Below are 25880 nucleotides of genomic sequence, written 5' to 3'. Positions count from 1 at the left end.
TTTATAATGTTTTCCCTTATTTTGTATTTTCTCTGTCTCCCTTTGCGTGTAAATAAGTGTGTATTGTGCAATACCAGTAAACTCATCGGGTTTCCACGGAGAGAGACAATTTAGTTGTACTGGAAACGTGAAATCTCCGAGCTGTTTGCTATAACCTGTATACACGCGAGAATCGGCCAATCAGAAGACAGCCAGGGCATCTTCCACCAGCATGCAAGAAGCTCTTTTTTCTTTGCCTTTTTTGCTCGTGCACTTTTTAGGTCTTCCAGGTTGACATCCAGGGTTTCCATTACTCGCCACAGTGTTTATCTACCTACATTTCTTAGAAAGCCCTTTCGACTGTGCTTATTTCACGTTCCAATGTTTACATAAAAACCTTTTGTATATACTACGAAACAAATTTCTTGTTTTCATGTCGATATCTATTGTATTTATCCATTTTTTTCATTTATTAATTTATATGGAATAAATATCTATCGTTAAAGTTAATTTCTACAATTATGAATTAAACGATTGGGACTTTCAACATCTTTGTTAGAATGACGTAGGAAATGATTTAAGTTTCTAAGATTTAGAGTAATCAACAAACGTTCTACGATACTTTGGAGTTTCTAGAACGTCAATGATCTACGTCAAAAATTATAATGTGCAACTGCTGCAAAAGTTTATCAGTTTTTATCGTAATTGGTCTCTTAACCCTCGAATGTATTGGATAATTTTATTACTAATTGGTGATATCTTTTCTAAACACGGTAGTTGAAATAAAATTTTCCTAGGCTTCTAAAATGCTTTGGAAATAAATAAATTATGTCTATAGGATTGTGCGTATAGCTTCTCCGGTTTTTGTATGATGCATACGTTTGTAAACACAAGTTCGCGACCGAGGCGTTCGCAGAGTGAGGAAACGGTTTTTGGTGGGTTTTTAGGGTCTTTTGGTAGCTCCACTCTCGCTTGTCTCAGCAAACAAAGGAATGCTTCTTATACGGTAAATAAACTGTAAATGGACCAACCTACAACTTTATTACGTCATTGAAAATGATAAAACGAGGGATCGCAGTTTTATTCATAAGGATGATCGCTGAATCACATTTTCTCTCTCTTTTCACTACTTGGTATTTTCCAGACTGTTTTATTACAAATTCACCCTTTGCACTCTTCTATGACTATGTTTAACGTGACTTTTTCCATGGAGTTTAATGTTTTCTTTCAGAAGTCTTGTAGTGTTTACGTTTTTCAAAGAGCTCGACTTTTTTTTCTCACCATTGCGTGTCGCTGAACCGATCAAAATAAACCACTTTTCGAGTTAAGGCTATAACCGATTCAGATAAGTAAACGGATTAGCTTTTCGTGGAAACAATTTTATTTTTTCAAGCTTTTCTCGATAAATCTCTTTTATCACTCGTTGCGCATACTATGGTCATTTTATAAAATATTACTTAGCCTCACTTTTAAGCCTAATTATATTGTTTTTGTTTCATAATACGTACCTAACACTACTTTTCCTATTGTTATAAATTATGCAATCAATTATTACATGTTCTTTACAATTTATTATCCTCTCCTATAATTGAAGTATTCCTCCATTACATAAATTATTGTATTTTTTTCTGACAAATTACGTAATAAGAACACAGCTATAAAAAAATAGTAAGTACATTGGTCCTAGAATAAAAAAATCTAGAAAACAATGATTTACACTAATTCCTCTGTACGAAAATTTAATAAAAATTGCTAATAGTTATAATTCTTATAAATAATTCTACAAAAAGCAAGAAAAATATTCTTACTGAAGAAATCAGTGAAATTAATATTGTAAAAAATACTGTAGCTTACGTAACAAAAAACTCACAATATATAATTATACAAATAAATAGTTTCAAATTAAAATGATCTAATCGAAAGACGCTTTTGCTAGATGATAAAATGTTCGTCGTATAAACAAAACTGTTTGCTTTTTTTACCCTCGATATTTCTGCTGATTTATGAATCATTGGTCTGAGAAGTCAGCATTGAATTTAAAGATGGATTACAAGTTTTTTTATTCCGAGAAGCACGTATTGGTGGGGGGAGGGGGCGAAAGATCGAGCCCTCTTGCAGAACTGTTTTAGGTCAGTGGTATTTCGTAATATCCCCGAGCTAGGAGGACGTAACGTGGCTGTTACATATTCGACTCGTTTCTTAAATGATTCATAGTCGCTCGCTGCTGAATGTCACGTGTATGCGTCCCACGTGTTTGCGTATGTGTGTGAGGAAACCCTTGAGTGTTTTTCTACGAGAGACTTTATGTGTCATGACATGAGAGATACGTGTGTGTGTGTGTTCACGAAGGATCTTATGCATATACCAGGGCAAGTGTGTTTTTTCTATAAAGATTCTTTTTCGAATTAATACGAAACACGTGTGTGTGTGTGTGTGTGTGCATACGAGGCTCTGCTAATTTCTCTGAAATATAGGAAGGATTTTTGTCTGTGTGCGTAAAAAATTTTGAGATAGTACGAGTGATATATATGCAAACACCGTGTAAATTTGTTGTATCGTTAAAAAAATTCCAAGCAACGTGTGTAGTACGTGTACGTGGATTAAAAAAATGACCTAAACTGAATGAAATATGATCAATTTTAATGCAGAGTAAATAATTTTACCGTCGCTATTCGAAGCAAGATTTTTGAGCGAAATGTTATTTTTCTCAGTGGTGTACGAAGGAATTTTAGTGTATGTGTAAGCAGATTTGAGGTAGTGTGTGTAGCACGTGTACGTGTGTTTAAAACAGGGGATGCTAGCCGCCATTCACGAGAAGGAAAACCGCGTGTCCCGTGACGTATTGATCCTCGAGAACCACTTTCCCTTGCGTCCCTCCACAACCCTCCCCCCCCACCCACCCACCCTACCCCCACTACCTCGTCTTACGCAACCCTCGAAAGTGAAATTCGCACGATTTCTCGAACTTTTTTTTTTTCTTTTCTATTTTAATTCTTATATTTTTTTATTCTTTGTTTTTTCATCTATTTTTCCGCTCTTTTTTTTTTACGACTTTATACTAGTTCTTTAGGCCGCTTTTTTTCCTCTTCTTTTTTCGTTCGTGCAGTTTCCACACTCCCTTTGTCCTCCAAGTCGTGCTCAAAAATTTTAGTTTCACGTTTTTGTCCAGGGTTTTTTAACGCCTTCTTGCAATATTTTTCTTCAGTGGAGGTAAACCGGAAGCCCCAGAAGCGTTTAATCGGCTGAAAGACGATTTGCTCGCTAATAATTCAAGTGCACGTGTTACAACTTTTTTTTTACCTTTGAAAAGTGGATCACAAGTTTCTATTCATCGATAAACTTTTGGCTGGTTTTTGTTATTTGACATTTTTTGTTGATAATGCGAGTGATGGGAAAGAAAGTGCAATAACGAATAATATTCTCGTAAAGAGGATTGAATAAATTAGCGAGTGTGCACTGTGTGATGATAAAGCGATTTTTTTTTATACACCTAGAACACGAATAGTAAATAAATAAATGGATGAACCAAGGACGAAACGATTTTTTAGAGCAGACTATTAATAAGAAATAAATAAGTGGTTTGATCGAGGACTAATCGATATTTTAGTATACATCGTATGATTGGTGAATAAATAAACTGATAGAGACCAGTGGAGAGTGTAGACAGAACAAGTAATGTCTCGTTATTGAATGTGAATGATAAATAAATAGATGAATCGAAGCTGAAGTAAAAGTTTATTATAAACTAATAATAATAAGTAAATAAGAAAAAAGATAAAAACAATTAAATATTATCAAATTTAATTAAAAAATAAATATATGGACTTTGAGTGGTGCTGTATATTTTTTAACCAATAAATTAACAAATATTGCTGTGCAAAACACACTAAGGATAACATTATTTAATTCAAATAATTATTTTTTAAATATATTTACAATGAAATATTTTGTATAGTTTTAAAAAATATTTAATTGCGAATTTTTAATGCAAGTTTTATTTGAATTAAATAATTTTTTCTCTGTGTGTACAATTGATGTAAATAATATAATACTGTTTAGTAGGAATAATAAGTAAATAGAAGAATACAGTCTCAGTCTCTCTCTCTCTCTCTAGCAAAAAAGAGAAAAATAATCAGTTTCACACGGATTGTCTGCTCCATATGCTAAACATCAAGTGAGTTTATTTTTACCTGACAAGCATTGCGTAAGATGTGTCGCTAATTGAGCTCGATACTCCGTTTAAAGATAAGCAGAACGAGAGCTGTGGTCAGTATAAATAACATTTGTTAATAAGAATTGTTAACTTTGAATATTTTTTTTTTCAATAACGTTTTTAATATTTTTTTTAAATCTATTAATATTTCATTATTTTATAGAAAATCTGTCAATAATGGTCATCAAACAGAATCCAAACTAAAAATACTAGAAGTACCTTGCTAAAAATATTTGATACCAACGTAACCCTTGGATTTATCAGTGCAAATTGTGCTCAGGTTGAAAGCATCAATTATTTTTTTAGATTATTATTGAGACATTTCTAGAGTTGAGGTTCCGTGATTATAAAGAGAGTCCAAGTAAAAATATCTGTGGACTAGTGGTTTTATGTACATTTCACTCGTAAATCGTTAATCACAATTCTTGCACACTCTCTGGGTCCATCAACCTCACCAATTTATACTTAAGAAATATTAGTGCAAACTGCTCATCAGCTTGTTTCATAATTATAATCAGAGTCCAAATAAAAATACCTCTGAACTACTTATTTTATGCACATTTCACTCGTAAATCATTGATCACAATTCTTTCACACCCTTGTGGTCCATCACAATCTACACTAATTTATGCTTAAGAAAATTTATAAAGTACGTGTGACACTCAAAAAATTGCCTAAAAATACTCCCCTCTATTTTTCATTATAAAAATCTTGAAATGTTTCTCTCATTTTTTTTTTCGGCAATAAGTCTTTATTCTACAAGATTCAATTAATGAACTTTAGCTTTCATAAGGCTCCAGTTTTAACTGGTAATAATTAATTTTCTATTGAAAAGTACATTTTTTAACATTAATAGCTCAGTAGTTAGTCATTCAAGAATGTCATACAATTTCTGTTTTGATTGAACCATGTTATTCGTGGTAACAATTATAATTATTATTTTAGGTGATTCTGTGGTGGAGTGTGTAATTTACAGACGTATTTTCTGTGATAATAATAATTGCATGAAAATTGCTGTCTTAAATTTTCTGTCTATTTTCCTATATACATATATATTTGACAAGTTTAATAAGTTTGTAGGGTTCGAATGGAAAAAAGTAGAGGGTAGGAAAGAATAACAAGGCTTGAATTTATATTATAGGTTGTGTGTGTGTGTGGAAAGGGACAATTTCAGATTTTGTTTACACAAAATCAACAGAGCTTGCAGGTTCATTGATCTATAATTAGAAGCTTGTCAGTGGGTATAAAAAATAAAATTGTAGATTGCTTGTACATCATGGATGTCAATATGTAGATAATTTCACACTTAATTTTTTTATTATTCCCATCCCACAGGCCATTGCTTTGTTTTTGCTCCAAAGCTGTAGTGTACCCTCCATTTTTTCTGTAAACAACAACACTTTACACCCCTTTGTTAACATTTTATGAAGTCATCGTCCACTGGACTTAAATCAAACAGAACGAACATTAGAAAATATCCAAGAAAATCTGGTGATTTTCATGGAACGTGTTGATGAATGGTCAAGCACGTATATTAAATTCTTGTGAACGTGCAGAAGTCTCTATTTTGACTCTTTTTAAAAATAAACAAATTAAAAGTACATAAAAAATGGTAGCATTTAATCTTTTTAACTAGATTTTTCATAATAATAAATTATAAGTTTTGTAGAGTATAAACAAATAGCTCGATAATAAAAACAATGTGAATAATTGCAAACATAAATTTATTAACAAAGAAATAAATATTTAATCGTAAAATAAAAATGAATAAGCATGAATTTTAAAAGAAATATTTTATAATGTTAAGAGAAAAGTAGAAAAAAGGACGTTACAGATATTAAAAATTACAATTTATCTATGTAATAACGATGTAACTATTTTTTTTGTTTGAAAAAGTATATATATAAATATATATATAGTGCAGGAAAAAGAAATTAATCTGGTTTAAGTTTGAAGTAAGATGTTTCATGATGATACAGCGATACGAAAAGTGGCAGAACATCCCAGAGAGTGGTGATGGCAAATCAATAAAGATTATCTCGAGTCAGGCTGGATTTTATCTAGCAGCTATTTTCATTATTAGCAACCCTCGCCAATCAGGCCACAGCTCCTTCCTTCGATACTATTAATTATCACCCCTAACCACTATTTTCTTCATTAACCCCACTCCCCCATCTCTTCAGCAACGTTACATTGGATCAATCGAGTTTGTTGAAGTAATTATAAAAATTTTGTCAATATGATCTCATTTATATATATATATATATTGTCTATAAAAAGAGTCAGATACGTTTCTTAAATATTTGATCACTACAAATATTAAATGTTACCAAGTCCTTGCTTCCCAATCACACTACACCCGATTAATCAAACTCCTCGAAGCTATTAACCAATTGGAGATTTTCTGATTGAATTCAATCTCACTCTGATGGAATTTTTATTTGGTTTTCCTGACTGAGTGGGTGCACAAATAAATAAGTGAAAAAGCACAGCTGTGGTACGGCTCGATAAGCCCTGAAGAATTGTAATCTGGATGTTCCTTTACTTATTGTACAGTGATATAATTGTTACTCTCTAAAACATTAAAGTTATAATGACAAAATTATTTGAAACTTGTGGTTTTTTGGAAAATATTGCACATTGATTAAAATTAAATTATTTCAGTATTATCGAACAAATTACAATAATTTTTTGCACATTGAAATGTTACAACACTCCTTGACTCATTACCTCGTAGACTCGTGATTAACGAACTTCGTTTTGGTTAATTAAGTGTCTGAGATTTGCGACTTTGTTCTCTATCTCGGCCAGTTTCATTTAAACTTTTCATTAAAGTGATAAAGAAAACAGAGCGCAGAAAATGTAGCTAGGTTTATTGTTGTTCCATATAGAACTTACTGCAAAATTTAATTATTAATTTAATACTCAAAACAATAGCATTGATATTGTTGAATACAATTTTTAATTTTTATTATTTATTCATTTTATATATATTAAGAATCTATATATTTTATATAAATACGTACAAGGTGTCTACACATACAGCACCAAGTGACTTAAAGACAACTTTTAATCAAGTGTGCTGTAAGTATAGTTAATATATGTGAGAATAGAAATACCTATTTTTTTATTTGCCTTTTAATTAGAAAGTTATTAACTAATAAACATTATATGATTCGAATAATGCTAGAATTGTAAGGTATTTAAATCAAGTAGGGGTAATTTGAAAAATCGTTTAATTCATATTTTATGATATAACAGATTTATATATATATATATATAGTATGCATTCGGGTGTCCGTTAAAAAGGCATTATTTTTGTTTGTTTGTTAACTATATCTAACTTGGTGTAGAATCCGATAAAAATGAGATTTGCAAGAGTCTAGTCGATTTAGGTAATAGTAAAAACCCGTGCCACCGAAGGTTTGAAGTTAAAAACGGGATTTCGTATAGAAAAATGATATTTGATGACTATTTTGCATGTCATTTCTTTATTCTTCGAACGTTTCACACGATAACATAGCTTTTCTTAGTTAAAAGTTCTCTGAATATGAATTCATAGTGAAATTTATTTTCTAACTTGTTACAGCCTTTATTCCTGTGTTAATATTTTTTAAAATAACGATTTGCAATAAAAATTCATTATAGCCGTATCTTGAATAATTTCTCTCGCTTAGCCTCGGTATCTCCGCCCTTGTTCGTTCTAACATTTCTGAAAATGATAAAATTATGTACAAATTTTTTGGAATTTTTTATGATATGCGTTTCATGAGTTAATGCTCTTAAAACATTCATTTATCATGAAAAATCCTTTTATTCTTGTATCTTCTAGACTCTCTCTCTCTCTCTCTCTCTCTCTCTCTCTCTCTCTCTCTCTCACTCTATCATTCTATTCCTTCGAAACGTTTAGTTTTTAAGTTCAAAGTAGAGGCCTTAAGCTCTGCCTTAAGAATACACTGCAACCCAAATGTTTAGGACCACTTGGTAAAATTGTGAAAAAGACAGGCTCTTCTTTAAGTGCGTGTAGTTTGGCAACCCTAAGAGGTAGAAGAAATTTAAGGATATCGTCGTGAAGCTTATTAAATTCCGCGTCCTACTACATTGATTTGACCTGAAAAAATCTAATGGGTGCCTGTGTTAAAGGAGAGGAACATGACAACATTTTTGACGTCTCTTCATTTATAGATATAAAATTTCAATGACTTAAACCTGGTATAGTAATAGTCTTACGAAGTTGAAACTTAAGCTTTCATTTAAGACCAAAAACATATATGAATTGTTATTTGATCCGCAGTTATTTGAAAATTAGTCGAGCAGTGCGCGACCATCATTTTATCCGCAAAACATTTGCTCGCTAAGCTCTAAGAACAAATGCAGGTCGGTATAAACTATGAGTGGCAAACGGGTACCACTTTCAATTATTTTTATTTCGATTATTAACAACACTACGTGTTCCAATTCAATCAATAAAAGTATAAATATGTTAATTGTATTTAAGCTTTTATTGATTTATTTGAAATCGTAGAATAGTAGTTAATCACATTAAAGAAAAATTAAACCTGGTTCCCCTTTTTGGCACCCATAATTTATACCGACCTGAATTTGTTTCAAGAGCTTAGCGAGCAAATGTTTTGCGGATAAAATGATGGTCGCGCACTGCTCGACTAATTTTCAAATAACTGCGGATCAAATAACAATTCATATATGTTTTTGGTCTTAAATGAAAGCTTAAGTTTCAACTTCGTAAGACTATTACTATACCAGGTTTAAGTCATTGAAATTTTATATCTATAAATGAAGAGACGTCAAAAATGTTGTCATGTTCCTCTCCTTTAACACAGGCAACCATTAGATTTTTTCAGGTCAAATCAATGTAGTAGGACGCGGAATTTAATAAGCTTCACGACGATATCCTTAAATTTGTTCTACCTCTTAGGGTTGCCAAACTACACGCACTTAAAGAAGAGCCTGTCTTTTTCACAATTTTACCAAGTGGTCCTAAACATTTGGCTTGCAGTGTATTCTTAAGGCAGAGCTTAAGGCCTCTACTTTCAACTTAAAAACTAAACGTTTCGAAGGAATAGAATGATAGAGAGAGAGAGAGAGAGAGAGAGAGAGAGTCTAGAAGATACAAGAATAAAAGGATTTTTCATCATAAATGAATGTTTTAAGAGCATTAACCCATGAAACGCATATCATAAAAAATTCGAAAATATTTGTACATAATTTTATCATTTTCAGAAATGTTAGAACGAACAAGGGCGGAGATACCGAGGCTAAGCGAGAGAAATTATTCAAGATACGGCTATAATGAATTTTTATTGCAAATCGTTATTTTAAAAAATATTAACACAGGAATAAAGGCTGTAACAAGTTAGAAAATAAATTTCACTATGAATTCATATTCAGAGAACTTTTAACTAAGAAAAGCTACGTTATCGTGTGAAACGTTCGAAGAATGAAGAAATGACATGCAAAATGGTCATCAAATATCATTTTTCTATACGAAATCCCGTTTTTAACTTCAAACCTTCGGTGGCACGGGTTTTTACTATTACCTAAATCGACTAGACTCTTGCAAATCTCATTTTTATCGGATTCTACACCAAGTTAGATATAGTTAAGAAACAAACAAAAATAATGCCTTTTTAACGGACACCCTAGTATGTATATATACCATAGACTCATAATGCAAATGATTTAAGAATAATATTCTTATATTATGTTTTTATGTAACCATCAATTAAAACGTTATTAAATATTATGAATTTTTTACTTCAAAACTACCTATTAATTCCTGGATTGTACAATTTGTTTGATCAATAAGAATTTTTATATTACAGAATAATTAATCGATTACAAAACTTTTAAATTAATAACTAAATATAAAAAGTGCATTAGAATTTTATTCTTTAAATAATTCTATTAAATTAAACTTATAGGTTAGATACAAATTAACTAAACACTTTTTCCAGAAGAAATGATTAAAAGAATAAAATTTTTATAACATTCTTTATCAAGCAATCATTAAAAAAGTTATTAAGAATGAAGAATCTTTATTTAGAAGCTTTTTATATTTTAGTTACCAAGTGCCTGAGCAAGATGAGATCACTGGACAGTTTTGTGAGGTATATTTAAAAAAAAAAGTGAATGGAAAAATTGGAGCAGCAATCTCCACGTAGAAGATAGTAGTATCTCGGGAGCTTTTTTAAAATTACTTACCGTCAAGACCCTCCGTGTCTCTTGATGTCTAGAGGATATACCATCTCAAGATAATGCGACCTCATGCTCAAAATCTTAGCTCGGTTACCGTGATAAGAATAGTCGAGTCACACCTCTCTTAATACATTTTCACAGGCACATTAATATCTGGTAGCCTTCCTTTTTCATACTATCTGCTTTATACTCTATCTAGCGAAAATATTCCTTGAAGAAGCTTCAATCGTATTGCAAAATCTTGTATATATATATATTTGGCACGAGGTAATTTGATGCTTTATATAACTACGTTCCAATTGAAATTATTCATCTGCTGTCAGGTTTGTGTTCCTGACGAATTACGGATAAATTTGAATATTAAGAGATTAATTGTAAAGATTCGAGTGAGCATGTATGTGCATACTTGTTTTCGAGAGCGAGTCGTGAATAATTCAGTTAACACGTGCATCCATCATACGTTTGGGTAGTTGGACTCGGAGTCAAGGGACGAATCTGACAGTTGAACCAAGTCTCACTCATTTCATGACACTTGTCATGTTTTCTAAATCTGAAAATAGAAACAACAACGCTCTTTGCATTCTTCTTCCAATGTTCATTTTCTCCTTCATCAAAAATTTATTATGTAAAATAATACACCAACCAAGAGTTATTAATTTAAAAATACAAAAAAATTAAGTAATGATGATATAAACATTAAAAATAAGGATTTTATGTGGCATTTTTGAATTACAATTTTGTTGATTCCTTTAAACAAAAGTTTCCTACTGGATCGATGATGGAAGTTACCTTTCAACAACCTATCATAATCTGGTTTAATCCCATTTATGGAAACAAGAATGCTCTTTGCATTCCACTCCTAGTTTTCACTATCTCCTTCACCAAAAATTTATTATATCAATAAATATAGCAACCATCAGTTATTAATTTAAAAATAAACAATATGGATATTACGTCGAATCTTTGAATTACAATTTTGTAGGCTCGTTTAAAAATATCGAAACAACAATGCTCTTTGCATTCCATTCCTAGTTTTCACTTTCTCCTTCACCAACAATTTATATCGATAAATACACCAGCCAAGAGTTATTAATTTAAAAATAAAAAAAAAATTAATAATGATGAAATAAAAATTAGAACAAGGAATTTTACATGGTATCTTTCAAGTTTAATTTTGTTGGCTCGTTTAAAAAAAATTCTCCCACTGGATCGATGATGGAAGTTACCTTTCAACAAACAACCATAATCTGGTTTAATCCCCTTTAAATCGACCTCGAGGAGAGGTAAAACCCTGACTAAACGCGATAAGGAAATCCTTAATGTCGCGTAAAGAATATTTTGAGAGGGACAAAAAAATAAATATACTGTTTCATTTAGAAAGTCTTGGTTCTTCTTATTAAAATTGGATTCAAGGAACGAGCCAATTTTACTGATTTAAAATCTCATAGAATTGAAATTTTATTTAAATCAAATTTCTTATTTATGGAAGTTATAAATATTAATTTTATCACTATATCGATCCCTTTATTTCGCATTGCTGCAGCAAGTGTAGTGGACGTCCGTAAATCAAGGCTTAATTAACAGTAATTATCGGATAGTTTTTCACGGCCGTTTGAAACGATAATTCATATTTTTCGTTATTCGTCGTTCGCGACTATAATTAGTTTTATTTATGAATATACTCATCCTAAAACTACTGTAATCACTTCTATTTTGCTGTATATTAATAAACGAATCGTAAAAGATATTGGAGAATCAGACCTTAATTAATTCAAGATCAGAAAAGTTTAAAAAAAAATCAATGAGATTTAATATAAAAAAATTTCTATAAAAGTTTACGTTGGTAATACAGAAAATATTCGTATTTGCAATATCTCAATTTTCACTGGTGGATCAAATTATTGGTGAGCTTCGCAAATAAAACGGAGAAAAGGAAGAAAAAAGCTTTATATATTAAACTTGTGCGATTTTCAAAAGCAAATGAATTGGAATATAATACTGCTAATAATGATAATAATTATTTACTGGAAAACCTGAGTTTAAAGATGCTTCTGAATCGAGTAATGAGAAATTAAAAAAGTATAAAAACAATTAATAATCGATGTGCAATAATAATAACAATAAAATTCTCAATAAAAAGAACTTGGCAACAGGGAACACGATAAAATTTCCAACAAGAGGGTGTAATAATCATAATAATTATCTGCTTGAGGAAAAAGCAAGTTTTAAGATGCTTCTGAATCGAGCAATGAGAAATTAAAAAAGCATAAAAACAATTAATAATCGATGTGCAATAATAATAACAATAAAATTCTCAATAAAAAAACTTGGCAAGAGGGCACCCCATAAAATTTCCAGCATGGGGGTGTAATAACAAATTCGGAAAAATAGAATTTACAACCCCAAATTGATATCCAGAAAATGTTCGATTTAAGCTTTAAACTCAATAAGGGAAAATCTCATAGAAAAAAAATCTTTTTCACGTTTCTAGCGAGTGTCTGAACGAGAAACATTCTTGATACATAGAGTGTGTGCACGAATCGAGCTAGTAGGGGGTTGAAAGAGGTCGTGGGGGTGAGCCACCCCTGTCCTAGTTGGATCTTTTACGACATCGATGCAAATCCACCCACACATACGTACAGGCATCAGCAGCCCCTGGACACCCTGGACCCTCACTCGCGGAGTCCCCTATTGGCTGCTTCGAGGCCAGAGACCCCCACGGTATGCCAGACATCCCCCTCTGATCCGACCCTTTCATCCCCCTGGGGTTCGATATACATTTAGGGTGCCCCACTCTCCCCACTCTTCATATAACTCCCCCCTCCCTCCTCTCTCACTCCTACGATTCTGTACCCCTTATCACTCAACCCACTACAAATCCCAGCAGTCCCCCACCCCCCCCCCCCCTTCCCCCTATCCCCCACACACCCCAACAACTCACCCACCACAATCGCGATAAATAGCTCTTTGTCTCTTGCTGCCTCTGACAGCACTTGGAAAATACCCAGGCACCCTTTTTAATACATTTGCTATTTCTCTGTACCTCCCCCTCTACTCCATTTACTACTACCCCCCTCTTTTATGATATTAATATTTTTTCTTAGTTTTTGTTAAATTATCGTTGCTTTTTCTAGGGCTTCTTCGTTATGCAGCACTGCACTTTGATACAATTTTATCGATAATCATTCGATTCAGAGATCCGGTTAATGAAAAATTACGATTTTATCGAGGGAAAATTTACGAATGGAGGTTTCTCAATTGCAAATTGTTGGGAAATGCTGATTTGGGGTTGATAGGGTTTAATAGGGGTGGAAATGTTAGGGGGGAGATAATAATTCATAGAGTTTGGTTTGGAAAAGAGGAAAATCTAATTTATGACTTTTGGAAATCTATAGAGGAGTATTCATCCGGTACTGGGATTGAAGGAGAATTGCGTGATTTCGCTAAATTATCTAGAAAAAGTTGGGACGTGAAAGATATCTGCTTTTTTTTTTTTTTTTTTTTTTTTTTTTTTTTTTTTTTTTTTTTTTGAGAAAATTGTCCTTAGGAATCGTGATAAATCGTGGAGTTTTTGCGAATTTTATTATTACGTGAAATTAACAGCTGGGCGCGAATAACTCTTGATAATAATTTATAACTTTTCATAGCAAGTTGGTTCTCTTTGAAGTTTGCTTAAATGTAACATCCTATCGGTTTGATGTATGTAGATAAGGTAATTATTGAAATTATTGTACAGGGGTTTTTTTAATTTGCCTTAGGGTGTGAAGAAAAATTCATTTATCTTCTTAAATATATAACAGGTATTAATTTTCTTAGAAATTTTTTGAAAGTACATTTTTGTCAGATCTAAAAAGATTTTATGGAAAGAATTTAATTTTTTATACTTAGGAGAAAGATAAATGAAATTTAATTTCTACAGTTTGGGACATATTAAGTGAAACACTCTGTATATTAATAAATTTGGCAAATTGTTACTGGAAATTCTGGGAAATATATAAGGAAGAAAAGGAAAAGGAGTAGAGTAAACTGGATTAAAGATTTTTACTTAGAAATTTGTTGAAAGCGCATTTTATTTAGATCCAAACAAATTTTATGCATAAAATTAGTTAGAAAGATAAATGAAATTTATAATTTCCATACTTTGGGACATATTAAGTGAAACAACCTGTATATTAATAAATTTGGCAAATTGTTTCTGGAAATTCTGGGAAATAAATAAAGAAGAAAAAGGAAAGAAGTAGAGAGAGTAAACTGGGTTAAAGAGTTGGTGTAACAGTTGTGGGGAAAACGTTCTATATCTTCTAACTTAGATTTACAATACGTGGTATAGGGTACTTGAGCATTTTTTTTTTTTTAATATTTGCAACAATTATCCTGTCTCGAATCTAAAATAAATGTAATTTTTATAACAAGTGCATGAAAAGTGGCTGTTTCCAGCCTAGTTTTTTGAACCGAAAGTAACTGTTTTCATGCTAGTTTTACTCGCACATGCGCAATAGCGGTTTACTTTACTTTCGACCCTAGGGCTGAAAATTAAATAGCCTATATATATTGAAAAAAAAGAAGATCAATCGATTACAACATTTATTGAAATTTTTATACAGATAGTATGGTTATGTTCGCTTATATACTGCCAATGCTAAAAATCTGTATTTACACCAAAAGTACATAGCAACAAAACTAATAGTTCCCATGACTACACAGCTTTGTTATTCGCGATAATTACAAGACGTTAAAATATTTTCTACATCATTAAACATGTCTGAAAATGAAGCAGCTGTACAAAATATTAATGCCATTGTCGCTAAGATAACAAAAAACTTGCTCCCTGAAAAGAGCAGTGAACGATATAATATAGCATATAAGGAGTTTTTAAAGTGGCAGAAGTCAGAAAATATTAAAACAATATCTGAAACGGTACTGATAGTTTATTTTAATGGACTGGCGAAAAAATTTAAATCATCTACGTTGTGGTCAACGTTCTCAATGTTGAAGAGTACTCTACAAGTAAATAATGACATTAATATAAGCTCTTATCACAAGCTTACAATCTATTTAAAACGTCAATCAAAGGATTATAAATGTAAAAAGGCTATGGTTTTGTCACCACAAGATGTAGAAAAATTCTTACAAAACAGCGCCTGACATTGATTATTTAGCTGCAAAGGTAATTTTATACAAATGATACAAAATTAAGTGTTTAGATAAGTAAATCAATATATATATATATATATATATACATTAAAAAATATCAATAGCAAATGTTTTTTTTTTACAGGTAATTTTATTTTTTGGTATTTGCGGAGCATGCAGGGGTATTGAACTTGTCAATATCAAGACAGATGATGTTGAAGAAAATAATAAGCTTTTCATCGTGAAAATTCCTTTGACAACAAATTATAAACCGAGGTCATTTGTTATTGATGAAAATTTTTATGGGTTTGTAAAGAAATATATGGATTTAAAACCAAAAGATGTAAATATAAACCGATTTTTTCTGAACTACCAACATGAAAAATGTATCAAACAACCGGTTGGAAAGAATAAGATTGCAGGAATACCGAAAGAAATAGCCGGGTTAGTAATATTTCAATTCTAATTTCTTTTAAGGTTTCAAATAGTAATTTCTTAATGTACACATCATTTTTTCAGATTTCTTGGTTTAAATAATCCTGATAGTTACACAGGTCATTGCTTCAGAAGAACTTCTGCTACCTTACTTGCTGATGCAGGAGCTAATATCACTTTAATTAAGAAGCATGGTGGTTGGAGATTTGAAGGCGTAGCAGAAGGATATATCGAGGAATCAATTAATAATAAAAAAAGAATAGGACATCTATTAACTTCAGCAGTAAAAGTGCAATCGACCCAAGCTGAGAAATTAGAATCAAGCGAAGATAATATGTCAATATACCAGGTTCCATCGACTAGTTCAACGAGTTCAGTTAATAATTTAATTATAGACGAAGCTAAAATACAAAAGCAAACAATTCCATTTTCAATTGTTATTAACAATTCAACAAATTTTTCTATTACTTTTAATTAAAGTGAAATACATTAAAATTTTTATTATAAGCCTGCTATGTTTCTTTTATGGGGGGCACCGCCCCCTTGACCCCCCTTTCTTGCTTTCATCTGTTTACACTACTTAGCTCGATACTGACCTATTATGGATATTCGGACTGTTTGCTAAAAACAGCAACTTTTCCTACGCTTGCCATAAAAAATATCGTATGTTACTCAGGCCAGAAATTGACGATTGCACTCGTGTGATGGCAGCACGAGCGAAGCGAGGGCTACCAACTTCACACTCGTTTGCAATCGTCAACTTTCGGCCCTTGTAACACAATGTACTATTTATCAGTATCAACCAATATACATAAATTTAACAAAAAATAATGAATTTGAGTAATTGTTCTTGAAAAAACTAGGACAATGAATTTAACAGAGAAATGAGAGGTGGACAAAGAAATTAAGTATAATTTAAATAGAAGAGACCGGAAGAATGCATACTAGACTATAGAACTGCTAGAGCTCTTGTGAGAGATACCGTTTGTACCTTTTAATTTAGATTTACAAAGTGTATAAGAAAATATGGGAGAATTTTTAGAAGAATATAGAAAATAAATAAATATATAAATAATTGTTTTTAAGAAAATACGGAAAATTAATGGAATCGAGAGAAGAAATAGTAAAAAAACAAAATTTAATCAATATAGATGAAAGTAATGAGTAATGCAGACTTGAGGATAGAACTATGATGTAACATCTGAGACGCGCATTTTGTCTTGTAATTTAGATTTACGAGGCGTAGTAGGAAACGTGGAAGATTTTCAGAAAAATATTTACAACCATGAACCACACACTAACTCTGGAAGATTGAATAAATATAATTTTGTCCGAATAATCAAATGTTAATTTAAAGAATTAATAAATTTGAGTAATTGTGTTCTTGGAAATTATTTTTGGAGAAAATTAGGAACAGTAATGTAACCGAGAGGAGGTGGATGAGAAAAGAAATTGGATTAATGTGGATAAAAGTAATGAGAGTGATGTTGACTTGACGATAGAACTGGTGTAACATCTGTGAGGAATGCATTCTGTACCTTGTAATTGAGATTCACAAGGTAGAACAGGAGATCGTGAGAGGTCGAGTACTTAATAGACAAAGAGCTGCATTGAACCTCGCTGGAGGCACAAATGCAGCTTACTAAGTGAACGATTGCACCTGCTATATAAATAAAGGAGTAAAAGTGTCACTCAGACTTTACTGCTCCGGTAATTGTATCGAGTGAATAATTTCAGTCTTAAGAAAACAACATTGTTCAAAGAATCAAATTACTTCAGCTTTGTTAATATCAAAAAATATAAATAATTAATAAAACTCGAGAGGGAGGGAGAAAGAGAGGGAGGGAGAAAGAGAGAGAGAGAGTAAAGAAAATTTAATTTGTCAGATGCGTTAAATTTATTTAAATGTAACACAAGAAATAAATGATTAGCCTTTCGATTATTATGGATTAAGTAGTAAAACACCCGCTGTGGTTGTTGACTTTGGTCAGACAATTGAGCCATTCGATAAGTAGATTCATACCACGTTAGTCAGATGTTTCAAATGGATACAAATAACATTGTTATTTATAATTAAATTATTAATGATTAAATATTTAAAAAATAGTTGACTGGCAACAATAAGTAAAATAATTCATTAGTATATAGACTTCAAAGTTAATTTTATAATTACAATTATTTTTGGGTTTGTGTGCTTTGATTTTAAAGGTTTTTAAATGTTAAAGTACACTATATACTGACTATATATATAACTAAATTAATTTATAATTATTTTCTCTAATTAAATTAGAAGAGGTAAAAAGAGAAAGATAGGAAAGCAGACTCTCATCAGCAGTATCAAATCTCGCTAAAAGCACGATACAGTTACTGTAAATTAATGACTAACCCTTCAGTTACAAAATAAGTAGTAAAAGGATCCCTTAGGCATTACTGATCAGACAGTTTTATTACACGAAGCAAATAATTTCGACGTAAAGAAAGCAACAATATCAAAAGACTGCAATTACTTCAATCATGCGAAAACTGAGAGGCGTAAATAATTAATAAAATTCACAACAAAATCAAGAAAGTTTAACGCTCCGACTGTGTTAAATATTTCTATAAACACGATACAGCGCTCTGTAAATTAACGAGTAATCCTTTAGCAGTTTTAGTCAAAATGTAGATGCAATTACACGTGCAACCACTTTTCAATTAAAGTAATTTTAAACAACAAAAACAAAATTACATTAATTTATAATATATATATATACAGGGTCTTTTCCTAACAGCGGAGCATAGGAGATTCATGTTAGTTGACTATAGCACTCGGAATGATCGAATCTGAGAGCGCTGATTGGTCAATATTGCGTAGTACCAACATATAATAGGCCGTTACCAATATTTGGATACAAAAAATGAGATTCATCCGCCATATTGGTGTGGAGAATGTTTACATGCTAATCCTAGCAGAAAGAGGTATAAAATGGAGAAATGTCAAATGGTAAGGTTACTAAAGTAAAAATTGAAAATAATGAATGGAAAGTACGAATATTCTTCATTTTCATTCAAAGCATTCAATTTTTACTTTAGTAACGACAATATTTAACATTTTTCCATTTTACACCTCTTTCTGCTACGATCAGCATGTAAACATTTCTCCACACCAAAATGGCGGATGAATCTCATTTTTCGTATCCAACTATTGGTAACGGCCAATTATATGTTGGTACTACGCAATATTGACCAATCAGCGCTCTTAGATTCCATCATTCCGAGTGCTATAGTCAACTAACACGAATCTCCTATGCTCCGCTCTTAGGAAAAGACCCTGTATATATATATATATATAGTTTAACTGTAATTCTCATAATCAATAATAATGATGATTGTCAAGATCACTGAGCTTCAGTTATGAAATAAGTAGTAAAAGAATCCCCAAACGTTATTGGTCGGACAATTATATTATACCAAGAAAATAATTTCTATCCAAAGAGATAACAATTTTCTTCGAAGAAAATAAATTATATTATACATCCTCGTAAATTATCAAAGACGTAAATAAAAAATAAAATCATACAAAAAAATGATAAATTGCGTTGAAAATAAAATTACGAGTTCGCGATAGATGAAAAGTAGATAATTCAAAATAATTATAGAAGATCGTGGGATTTGTAGTTGAAGAGGGAATTGCAGATGGGTGGATGCCAATACTACGAGAGAGCTCGAAGAAATCATGAACAAGAATCGTTTTGTCACACGATCGAGGATTCTCTTTTGCAGTTGTGTGTGTGTGTGTGCGTGTGTTGCGCCACTCCACGTCACGTCACGTTACCTCATCCCACCAGGATACATCTATATAACATCATAAGTCATACGGTGCCTCTCGTTTCATTCCGGAAGTAGCTCTGCGCGTGTGTTGCCACTATCAACTTCCGTTATGCTTGCCCTACAAATTATTGCTCTTGATATCTTGCTCTTCCTATTTCTACCCCCCCCCCTTCCCTGCTTCCCTTTGTCTCTTAATTAATATCATTAAGCATTATTTGCACTTGTATCTATTGCAGAATTATAATTATAAATACACAGTGTAACGTCTGGCATTATTAACGTGTTTACTACTATATTATTGTTTATCACTCTTGTTTTAGAGAGGGGGGGGGGAGTGTTTTGTTTCACGCGTATCAACATTTTTACTTATGATTTTTAACTGCTGAATTTGCTCAATCATGATAGTAAAATTCATTAATTTATTTATTTATCTCTTTTGGTGTCTAATAGCTCCAACTTCACAATCAACGTTATATCAATCCTATTCCTTTTCCAATTTCTCTTCCCTCTTATCTCTAATAACTTTAACTCTCTAATATGTAATTTATCTATATCTATATCCGTCTCTAATCTTTTGCAATTTCACTCTATTGTTCCCTTCCCTCACACCATTCTATATATCTTTGAATCTTTATTAATCTACATTTCCAAAATTCTAAGTTTCTGTCTTCTTTAAATTTGAGTTGATCTTTTTCTTTCAATTATATTTTTTTATAACGAAGAACTCTGAAAAAGACTGATTTTCTGTTTGATAATTTAGATCTTTTATGCCTATGGGTCATAAAGAGTTCTCGTATCTCAACAAAATAAAGAAAGTTAAAATTTTAATTCCTTGACACCCTTAATTTCTCTCAAGTTTTTCCGTCAATTATGTTAAAACGATGATGCGAAATTAGATGGGATAATTAGCGAGATTTGTAGCAGTTATTACTGGATGAGTCAATCGTCGGTCAATTCAGCGAGAGTTTTCAATTTAACCCGAAGGCAACTAATTAAAATCGATGGGTAAAACGAAGATTCGACAGTAATACATCCATCCAGCAGCCAGAGTCATCTGGCTCTCCGTTCACCTGGTTTCGCCAAATCGAATCAGCATTCGATCGCCGGTAAATAGAAACCGGAAAACTAGTCCACTCGTGAAAATGAGTACTCGTTCAGTCCAATTTTCTCTAAGGCGAGAAAATCACGAATTTTCACCAATTTCCATTTTTTTGTTTTAATTTTTCAAATTTAGATTTTTCATCCATCTTTCATTCTATTATTTATATATATATCTCTCTCTTTTTCTTTCTCTTCCTCCACGTATCAATCAATAATTTTCCTTGTTATTCCACAATATTTCAAAAAATTAATTGACTCAGGAAGATTAGTGCTCTCTTAGTCGAATTTCACGCAAATAATAAATAGCAAATATTTTCATTCATTTCAGCTTCAATTTAAATGATTATAGAGTACAAATTACCTTTACTCTCATTCGACAATTTTATAATATTTCCAAATACCAAAAGCACCAAGTGTCAGAAACTATAAAACTCACACTTCTTTGATCTTGCCAATAGCTAATATGCTAGCTTCGAAGGTAACGAAAAACTCGAGTGAATTTTTGCAACTCCAACTGCTTTCCTTTGCCTTTGAAACTTTTCAATGCTTCCTGCTGATGAAGAGTGAAAAAAAAGTAAATTGAAGAAAAACGTGAAGGAAAGAAGTATTGTAATACGTTGTTATGGTCAAAACTTCATAATATATTGACTCGACAAAATTACACTTTTATCATATTTTAATTCGATGGTTTACTCAGCTTTAACATGAAAGCAATGAAATTTATACAAGCTATAAGAAACCTTAAAATTATTTCTTCTGGTCATTACTGGCACATACAGGAACACACAGCACGACACTTGTGTTTGGCACTGTCATTCTTCACTAGTATCTTCATTATTAAAAGAATTTTAACCAATAAAACAACTTTTAATTTCACTACACACAGCACTTCAATATTCCATCGTATTTTTAAAGATTTTTGAATTATATATTAAAAGAGTGTCGTGTTGTGTGTTCCGGATCATGTGCTTGCAACTACCATAGGAAAAAGTGTCAAGGTCTCTTACAACCTATAAATTTCATTGATTTCATTTAAAACCTGGATAAACTGTTGAATTAAAGTTTAGTCGAATAACTGAAAAAAACCATATAATAAAAGATTATAGTATTGTGTCCAATCGTCAAATTATAAAATTTAGACCATCTAAACGCAAAATAATATTTCAACAGTAGTTCAACGAGGAAAGATTTGTGCAGGAAATCTGGCAAAGCAATCTGGAAGGGTAAACCTGAATAAACTATCAAATTAAAGTTCAGTCGAACAATTAAAACAAAAAAAGACATAATAGAAGTGTACTATTATCGAATCGTCAAATTATAAAATTTAGACCATCGAAATGCAGAATGATATTTTAACAGTGGTTCGACGAGAAAAGATTTGTAGAGGAAATCCGGAAATCCGACGAGGTAATCTGGATGGGGTTGAATATCTCGAGGAGTTTCGAGGTAGAATGTGCACTCATGTATATAATAATGCGATGATATTAGCCAAGAATTTCACAGAAAGAACGCTAGAAGGCAACTAGCGAGAGGATAGGAGGAATGGGGAGGGGGTTTATAATATTGGTTTATACCGAGAGTTCTGATTTTTCCGGATACACCGGCTGTTTCCGGCTGCAGTCCAATGCTGGAACGGTGCAACTTCATTCGATTCAAACGTTCCAACAAATTAAATTCCTACAAATTCGTTTTTCTTTATGAATCGTGCTTTTATTTTCCTCTCATTCATTCTCCTTTCTTTATACATTATTCCCCTTGCAATCAATCGCATTTCAAGCACTTTACTGCATTTTTTAAAACATTTTATTGAAAGTTCAAACTGCTTTTAAATTGTTTTCCTCGTGTAATTATCACTTTCAATTTTATTCAGTTTTTCATCAGTTTTTCTTTTCTCGATTTTCTTAATAATTTTTTCTGAGTGTTTCTCATTTATTTGTAAATTTTTTTATTAATATTTTTGTAATTATTCTACTGTTTTATTTTCTTTACACTTTCATATTTTCGCTCCTCGATTTTCTCTGGTCAGAGAAAAGTTTTCCAAAAATTTTCACAATTGATTCAAGACTAGGAAAGCAATACAAGTATGATCCAGGAATCGATTTTCGTGATAAGTCTCTCAAGTTTTTCATTTTAGCCGGATGAGCACAGCTAAATCCTCGCAGAATTGTGATCCACGACACACTTTCCCAAGATTTCCTTCTACTTTTTCTATTTATATTATAATTTTGCATAATTCACTCGCACCACCCCCTCTAATTTCCCTCCCCCTCCCCCTAATCCCTCTCCCTTCACCTTACAACCTGCCAAGAAAATGAACTTTTTCCACCGCGAAATTTTCTCTTAGCAAACATTTCACGCGTTCTTGTATCTCATTGAAATTGAATTACCCTTTTCTTCATTAAAAATTCTTATTTCCATTATGGCTTTATCTCAAATCACAATTACGTATTTGAGATTCTGTTGCAGCAGAAATCCATTAAATATTCATTTAAAAAGTTTCAGAATTTTTGATAAAAATAATTATAATTAATTATTACTTTGCTTCGATTCTGAAGAAGAATTAAAAATTGTTGATTTAAATAATATAAAAAAAAATATTATATCACGTAAAAATTTTTATTTCTTATTTTCAAACATCCATAATCATATTAAATACAATAAACAAGTTTTATAAGAGTATTTTTTCCTCGCAAGAACGATACCAAATTATAGTCAATATACATATATATATATATAAAAACATTTTGGTCACGGTATAATTATAGCTAGCTGTCGACCAGGTCTATATCGATAGTTTTCTCGGGAAATATAGCGACATCCTGACCACATTGTCGTGGATGGTATATAATTAGTCACTCTTAACGAGGATACTGGATGTAATGGAGCTCCACAATTAAGCTCCGGCTTGACGCGACGGTGAAAAGTTTTCCTGCCTCAGCGATTCGATTCATCCAAATTTTCAATATAAATCCTGCCAGATTCTCCAAATTAATTCCTCCAAACTACAAAATTAAACTACACGAATCTCCAATAAAAATTAATTAAGATTCACTAAAATAATTTTTTGAATTTTCCAAAATCAATTCATACAGAATTTTGGAAATCAGTTCATTCAAATTTACAAGATAATCCTGCCAGATTATCCAAATAAATTCATCCAAATTACAAAATTAAACTATACCAATCCCCAACAAAAATTAATCAAGATTCAAAAAAATTATTTTCTTGATTTATCCAAAATCAATCCATACAGAATTTTAGAAATCACACATACAGTTCATCCAAATTTCCAAAATTAATATAGAAATCTCCAAAAAAAGGATTCTCAAATTTCTATACAATTTTTGTATAGATTTTCCAATATAATAAAAATTAAAAATTTTTAAAGTGGATTAACGTTTTCGAGAACTCTTTTTTTTTGTTTATTTTCAAAAAGTGTACGATCATAAAAGAATTGGGTGGTGTTTGGGGAAGGGGTGATCGATGATCCGGTGATTTTAATTGGGGTATTCGCGGAGGGGTTGCGGTTGTTTTGAGGATTTGGATGCGAGTTCTGTATACAATATATATATATATATATAAAGTGAAAAATAAATAAATAGATTAGGGGAAATATTTCCAAAGGGTTGATAAACGAGTACATACAGCATTAAGCTTAAAGGAAAGGATCAAGGTGCGGAATGGTGGCTTAGTTTGGATCAGGCCTTTACACATATATAGTAGGATGGAGTGGCCAATGCGTTTTGGATGCTTTCAAACGATCAGATCAACCGGAAGGGGCTCTGCACACCGGATCAGCGATTTCGGTGCCACGTCATCGATCACGTATATCTATATACACAAACACATACACACATACGCATCAGGATACAAACACACGTACCGATAACGAACACACCCACTTGCCCCTAACCGTCCGCCCTCCTCTCCAAAGAGCCTTCAGATTTATGATCATTTCCATTGCAATACCTGCTGCACCAATCCCAGTTTAAACTCAACGCTGTGTTTATATATATATATATATATATATTTATATGAAATTCTGGTATCTTCCCTTTAATTTGTTTGCCAGTCAAAACTCACCCTTTTTTTATTGTCACTCTTTCTCTTTCATTTTCTTCTCCTATATTTCTCTTCGTGCTGCATAATTTTTTCAAACATATTTTTTATAACTCTGTGCTACTCGTTTATCAACTCTTTGGAAATATTTTTACTAATCTATTTATTTGTTTGCTCAATTTTTACCTTATATATATATATATGACATTTTTGCACTTTCCCTTTAATTTTTTTGCCAGTCAAAACTCACCCTTTTTTATATCTTTCATTGTCACTCTTTGTCATTTTTCTCTTTCATTCCCTCTTCATACAGTTCTCTTCATGCTGCTTAATTTTTGTTTAAATATTTTTTATAACTCAGTGCTGCTCGTTTTTCAGCTCCTTTGGAATTACACTCTCCTTTATATTCTTTTTTTTTAATCCTTTATCCGTGCAATTTTCACATTTTCTTTTTTGTTCTTTTCTATTAACTAAAATTCACCCTTTTTTATTCCTGCTTTTCTCATTGTCTCTCTTTCACCCTCTCTATATATAGTTTATAATACACATAGTCTTTACAAGGCAGTCCTCCATCATTTCACGCACCTGTTTCTTCCTCTTCGTATATGCTGTCTATTTGTTATTATTTATAATTTAATTCTCCTCGTTCATCAAATCCTCGGATTACAATATATACCTTGTTTTCTTTATTTGCAATTTCTGTCATTACCCTTTTAATTTTTTTATCAATCGAAACTCATTCTTTTTCGTTTATTTCTTTCTCATCGTCTCCCTTTAGCCACCATAAATACATGTACGTTTTACCAAATAATTTTTCTATCATTTCACTCGTTTTTTCTTCTATATACATGGTATCTATTTTTAATTATTTATAATCAAGAGACACGGTTTTGTCTCGACGGCAAGTACATAAAAGTAGGTATAGACGTATCTA

At 31.7% G+C, this 25880-nt stretch overlaps 1 protein-coding gene and 1 long non-coding RNA gene across 6 annotated transcripts in view; both read left to right on the top strand.

Moving 5' to 3' along the window:
• The window catches only part of inaE (inactivation no afterpotential E), a 94632-nt gene that overhangs the window by 27912 nt on the left and 40840 nt on the right, over positions 1 to 25880 (top strand). The gene's annotated exons all lie outside the window — the stretch shown is intronic.
• Positions 14320 to 16394, top strand: LOC136783819 (uncharacterized). Its single transcript, XR_010824327.1, has 3 exons — positions 14320 to 15575; positions 15687 to 15985; positions 16061 to 16394. It is a non-coding gene; the product is annotated as an uncharacterized lncRNA (long non-coding RNA).

This window comes from Prorops nasuta, unplaced genomic scaffold (genome assembly GCF_024137725.1).
Source record: "Prorops nasuta isolate Cenicafe-Biocafe unplaced genomic scaffold, Cenicafe_Pnas_1.2 PNAS00035, whole genome shotgun sequence".
NCBI classification, from domain to species: Eukaryota; Metazoa; Arthropoda; class Insecta; order Hymenoptera; family Bethylidae; genus Prorops; species Prorops nasuta.
Note: the sequence above shows the minus strand (reverse complement) of the source record. Positions and strands in the feature narration are given on the sequence as shown.